At 33.5% G+C, this 6747-nt stretch overlaps 1 long non-coding RNA gene across 1 annotated transcript; it reads right to left on the minus strand.

Annotated features, from left to right (window-relative positions):
* Positions 1-2309: 2309 nt before the first annotated feature.
* On the minus strand, positions 2310-5658 carry LOC110787709 (uncharacterized). The gene is made up of 2 exons (XR_008923324.1): positions 3050-5658; positions 2310-2887 (listed from the first exon to the last, which is right to left on the minus strand). It is a non-coding gene; the product is annotated as an uncharacterized lncRNA (long non-coding RNA).
* Between the last annotated feature and the right edge of the window lie 1089 nt (positions 5659-6747).

Genomic DNA, 6747 nt, shown 5'->3' on the forward strand with positions numbered 1-6747 from the left:
CTTTAATGTAGTATGTACTGAGGAATTCTGCAAGGGAATGCTTCATGTTCTTGGCCAATACTCTTTGCCTTTACTCTTTTTGTAAAACTTAAAGAATCTTAGTTGCCAAGCACATCTAAAGTATAATATCTATTACATATGTGTTTGTGTTTAAAATTTGTAAATTTGTAATTTTCATATTTTGTTTTCTCTAGCCTTTACTAAACAAGTTTTACAAATTTATTTTCATTACTCGGGTTTACATCCCTTGGGGGACTGCGAGCGCCAGCTCGTTGTCCAACAACTTGGGCCCCCTCCAATGAGAAGATTCTTATAATGGGAAGAATCGGATCATTCTACCTTGGTTATCATAAAAGTGACCATTGTTTAGAATTAATATGGGCCAAACAAAATTCTTTTCTTTTGTCTTTAAATTTAATAAAAATCATATATTTTATTGAATTTAATTATTTTATCTTTATATATAATTACACATTTTCTTTTACGAAAATACCTTTTGTAATTTCTGAATTCCCAAAAATACCTTTTGTATTATCTGAAATTAATAAATAAATTAATTAGGAAACTTAATTAACAATTAATTTTATTTATCTCTCCTTTTGCTTAAGCTAATCCAAGGTTTCACCGGAGTGCAGATTGCCGGCAAATTGGCCTGCAGTGAAGGACCTCGCAAAGCTCTTTCGCCGTTCATCGTTCGTCGTTCATCGTTCATGGGTGTCGTCGGAGTTCTTTAATATTCTCATAGGTTCGTCCTTGTTTCTTACCACGAAATTCTGGGTTCTACGTTGTTAGATCTGGAAATCAGAAGAGGGAGATGTTGTGAAGCAAAGAGGAATGAATTTCGGTGCTTGTTCCATAAAATTGGCAACGATTATTGGTAGCCATGGTCGTAGAAACGAGAAATGACAGGCTTTGGTGGCCGCCGGAAAAAATGGAGATTCGTCGGGAGTGTTAAATATGTTGAAGAATAATAATGTTTTACTATTAAATCTGGAATTTCCGTCGATTTAAAGGATGCCATGGCTGGAATTGTTTTGGCAAAAGTTACAGGTCTGCCGCTGCCATGGGAGAAGGAAGAAACCGAGGTTTTTACTGAATATCCTCATGTTCTTTTGGACATTATCAACATCATTTAAGGATAGTATCCAAACACTTTGGTCGTTCTTACCATCCTTATGTCTTTATAAAATTACTAACATCTGCAGGGGTAGTATCCGTAAACATTGTTGGCAGCTACCTCTCTTAAGGTATCACGAAAACTACCAACATAAATCACGGATAGTACCAAAACACAATTAAAAATGATTATTTAGTGAAACGTGTCCGTAATTTCCCCCTTTTTCTCCCAACATTGAAACCGTTCTTCTCTGTTTCCCGCTTTCTCTCTTTTCCTTTCTTGTTTAACCCACTCCCAAAATTGTACATTGAAACCCTAAATTCTACTCTTCAAAAACCTAATTTCGCTTTCTTCAACCACTCCACCCTAAATTCTATTATTCTAAAACCTACACTACTACAAAAACACATTTTCGTGTCGCCTCTAAATTGCCTTTAGTGTCGCCTATGGTGTGACTCTGAAGCTAGGGACTCTAAATTTTTTTGTTGTTTTGGAGTCGCCCCTTTGAGGCGACACGAATATTATTATACATGTCGCCTGTTATGTAAGAAGCGACATTGAAGATATATTTTTCAAAAAAATTTATTTATTAATTAATCATTCTGAGTCGCCTATTATAATAAAAGGCGACACGAAAGGTACTTTTTAATTATTATAGAAGAATTAATTAACCTTTAATGTCGCCTCTAATCTCTATAGGCGACACGGAAAATATTTTTCGGAATTATTTTTATAAATTTTTTAATTATACGAGTCGCCTCTAAGTTTGTAGGCGACACTAAAAAATATTTTTCCGTACATTTTTATTAAATTTATTTAATAATCGAGTCGCCTACCATACTAAGAGGCGACACGAAAGATGTTTTGCAAATTTATTTTTATTAAACTAATTACCTTTAGAGTCGCCTCTTAAGTTTCCAAGCGACACGAAAAGTATTTTCCGAATTATTTTTTAAACGTTTTCCCATTTTGAGTCGCCTATTATACCAAAAGGCGACACGGAAAGTATTCTTTTAAATTTTTTAAAAAAAGTTAATTAACCATTAGGACTTAGGAGTCGCACGTAATTATAGGAGGCGACACCTAAAGTGTGTTTTTTGTTTTTTTTAGTTCTCACTTAATTAAATTATTTCTACGTACGTAATAAAATAAATAATAAATTCACAAAATACATAAATAGAGAGTCGTAGAATTGCGAAAAGAATTTTTATTAATTCAAACAAGAAAGTTGGTTTAACAAGTATAAATAATGTATTCCAAAAAATTAACCTACAATTTGTTATAGTTTTCTATCTTTGAAAACGAGACAATGACTACAAACAACTACTAAAAAATATCTGCTCCATTTTTCTCGAACATCATCAATCTCCTCTTGAGTGTACGACGAGTTTGCAGAAAATATCTGTACTTCAACAAAATAATGTATAATTAGTAAAGTTAGGATAAAACTTAAAAGTTAGCGCATAGTAAAAAAATGAGATACACCTATAATAACAAAAATACACGTACCTCTTCCAGATTACCAATACTTTGTAATTCAAGTAAAACTATTTGATACATGTACTCATGACGTAATAGCCACATTCAAGCATTTTCGGTTGGCGAGAACAATAAGACACAAACATAATACACATTAAATTAAAGATTAACACATATATGAATAAAATTACGATAAAAATAATAATCAAACTAATTAAATCTTACGTAATTTATTTCCATCTTAGAGACTTGAAAGATCCTTTGTTCTTGGCTTGCCAAGTTCGATAAGTCCTAAATATGAGAACAATTAATTTGTCACCAACAATAGTCGAGCATGTAACTCAGTAAGCCATCATCGTTGAGCATGTAACTCAGTAAGCCATCAGTAATCTAGGATCAATTCAACCTTTAAGAAGCAGAACAGAGAGAAGTTTATTCTAATCTAAAACTTACACAAATATATGTCCTTTTACTTGCACGCTATCTAATCCACCACCCGCTGAAGCGAACAAGATTTTTCTGATACTGAATCCTTGATTCCTATATATATGATACAGAGTACTAATTTACTAATAATAGTAAATACTCCGTACCGGTTAAACCGCTATCTACATGGCCAATTTAATGTTGATACATATTTCAGCAATGCCAATAAGAGGTTAACCCGTTGTTGTTGAGAAAAGAAGCTGTTTCCATCAAGTAAAAGCACCTTTCAATTATGTGGCAATCAGAGATACATGATTCAGACCTGTTGCAGCGTACAAGCTGAACCTACGTACTGTTCAGTCACATCAATCTATATCAAATTGAGTCACATCTGGGAGAACACGAGAATGATTAATACAAGATTCAAAGTAACTAGAATAAGTGGATCATAACAAATTAAACTATATAGGAGTAACATACATAGGCAAACAGGCGACAACTGTTTTATGGCTTCTCAGCAAAAACTTACTAATAATTGGACCAATCTGTAACGTTACTGAAGGCATTGGGTTTTCAGTAAAAAAAATGATACAAAGCACTACTGATCTTACACATCAAGTCCTGATCTACTTTGGAGAGTTAAGACAACAAATCACTACAGATTTTACACATCAAGTCCTGATCTAGTATAGAGAGTTAAGACAAAATCAAGAGTTATCAACACAATTCTTGATAGAGTCTGTTCTCTGTTGTTATGCATCAATTGGCACATGAGTATAGCAGGGTATACAATCCCTACTATAAGGGTAAAACCAAGTACATGCTTCGTTAACTTTGTAAAGGTGTCTAATTATCTTAGCAAAATATGACATACTCTTCCAAGGAAAGATATAGATGCTGCATGTAAAAAGCCAAATTTAGAGAATTTGATTACTGCATAGCCCTTGTCCAAAATTAGTACTGAAGTTCAGAGTTTTGAGTTATAAACCATCTCAGTTAGTCATATCGCATTCACAAACTAAATATATGAGACATCATACTTTGAATTTTTTGTAATGTAAAGATAATCTTACTTGATCCTGTTTTGAGCTAATTCTATATTTTGTGCTTTCAGACATTTTTATCAGTACCATATACAGTTTCGGCGGCAGCTCCTTCAGTTGTGTTCTGGAAGATACTCTGATACTACATGGTTGTTGTCAATACCAAATTAGTTCAGCTCCTGAAGGGAAAATTCTTTCCTGTGATCAATAGTGTACAGATAAGAAGATTTAGAAGTTTAGTCTTACACAAAAAACATTGCTCTTATTTTTTTTGAATAATTTTGAAGAACATTCAAGGAAAATATCAACGTGGGAAAGCAAAATTTTAGACATCAATTACAAAAGCTTTGTCACCTCTGCTAGATATAAACATCTGTTAAGGTTAATGCAATAAGGTAACAGTGTTGAAATTCTGTTGTAATACTCTTCATGTCATTGTAGTCACTAAATTACTTATGCTCCACTACCAGCCACCCAGAAAATATGTAATCTTCATCTTCAGCGTCTAACGAATACCAGCCTCCTTAAAAGCCAATATCCTACTAGGCACTACGATAACTCTTCTAACCTCGTCAAACTGTCTACATTCTAGGCACTACCATAATACTTCTAACCTCGTCAAACTGTCTACATTCTAAGTACTACCATAAATCTTCTAACCTCGTCAAACTGTCTACTTTCCAAAGCAATATACAACTAGCACTTACACAAATCTTCCCCTAAAATGAGCATTTTTAACCCAAATCTAATCTTCAGATACCAATCCTATTACTACAACACCTGAAAGTGTTAATGGAAATGTTATTACTCTTACCATCCAAAATTAGTTGCCACCAACGCTTTTTCAAGGTCTCCAAGACACAAAATTTGGGCATTAATTATAGAACAAATCAATGTTATACAAACTTTCACAGGACAATTATCTCAACAACAACAACAAAAAACACAACAACCTCTCACAAGCATTTCATCAAATACCTTATGAACAACAAACTGAATATAAAAGAAGGCAAATTCTTCACCTCTTAAGGGTCTCAATTGGCTCATCCACCATCGACTCATCAACATCTATACACCCATCGTATATAAGTTTATTCTAATCTAACACTTAACTCAATCATATCAATTCAATAAGTTTTAGATAAAAACGCCAAATCTGATAACAGAGAAAAAATAATAATAACGGAAACACAAAAAATTAAGATTAACACTTAAGTTTCACGAATCAAAGAAATGCCTTAACTTCTTTTTTTGTGTTCGCTTTGCGTAGAAAACCAGCAGTTATTGCGCGTTTGTAAGATGATGAATTGCTGGAGATGATGAGCGTACTGCTCTAATAGATCTTGAGAGAGGATGACTGGTTGTGACTTGTGAGAATTGCAGGATTACTTAGAGGTTTTAGGGGAGGAAATTGTGATGAGATGATGAATTACGAGAGAAAGATTGTTGAGGGAAGGAAGATGAAGACTGGGGTTGTGTGAGAACCGCATGATTAGAGAAGCTTGAGGGATTGAGTGTAGGTTACGGCCGGTTCAATTCCTTGGAAATCTTTACAAAGTTTTTAGTTTTGTTATGGGAAAATCGTTAGGAATATTCGTCCCTCAAATTTATTTTTTTAATTAGTTTTTCGGGTTTTAATCTCGTAATTTTATTTTTTAATTATTTTCTCTAATGTAATGTATGTTAGTAAATAGTAATTATAATATAGTCTTGCTTATATTTCATAATATAATTAACAGGCGACACTAAAACTATTTCGTATGACTTTTAAGAAAAAAATCGAGGGATAGGTGTCGCCTATTTTGATGTGTGACACCTACGCTTTTAGAGTCCCATTTTATATCACAGACGACACTAACAATGTTTCATTTTAATTTTTAAAACAAAATTAGGTGTCGTCTGTTATCAATGTGCGACACCAAAACGTTTTGAGTCTAAGTTTTGAACACATGCGACACTGGAAGTATTTAATTTGATTTATTAAAAAATAATGAAAAGAAATTTCAGAAGAAATAGGTGTCGCCTGTTACTAATGTGCGACACCAAAACTTTTAGAGTCCCATTTTAAAACACAGGCGACACGCTAGTCTCTTTAAAATATCTGCTAGCAACTTTATGTGTCGCCTGTTTTATAAAATGAGACACTAAATGTTTTGGTGTCGCACATTAATTTGAGGCGACTCTAAAAGGGCGACTTATATAGGTGTTTTTGTAGTAGTGTAGCTACTTTCTCTCTCCTTAATCTCAATTTAAGCCCCTTCTGAGGTGAATTGGGCACTAAACCCTGAATGAATTGTACATTAATTTATAATTTGTAGAATTTATAATGATTATGGGTCCTTGTTTCTTTATAAATGCAGGCGGAGGAATCCGGGTTACTTCCCAAATACAGGTTAGTAACGACGAACTACGGTGTTGGTCATGTCCGAAGGGATATAAGATACAAATGGAAAAGGTTCCCTTGAAATTGTTTTAGACGTAAGTAGATTAAATTTTGAATTACAAAAGTCTTTCATTTGTTTCTGCGTTTAGATAATTGCTTATTTGTTTTCTCTTCTCTTATGTCATGGTTCCTTGAATAGAGAATGAGTGTTATAGAAAACCATGTGAATCAACACAATTGGAGGGTTGAAAACTTGGATTGAACATTGAATCAAGTGAAGGACCTCATAATTAAGTCGA

This window comes from Spinacia oleracea, chromosome 6 (assembly GCF_020520425.1).
Source record: "Spinacia oleracea cultivar Varoflay chromosome 6, BTI_SOV_V1, whole genome shotgun sequence".
Classification (NCBI taxonomy): Eukaryota; Viridiplantae; Streptophyta; class Magnoliopsida; order Caryophyllales; family Amaranthaceae; genus Spinacia; species Spinacia oleracea.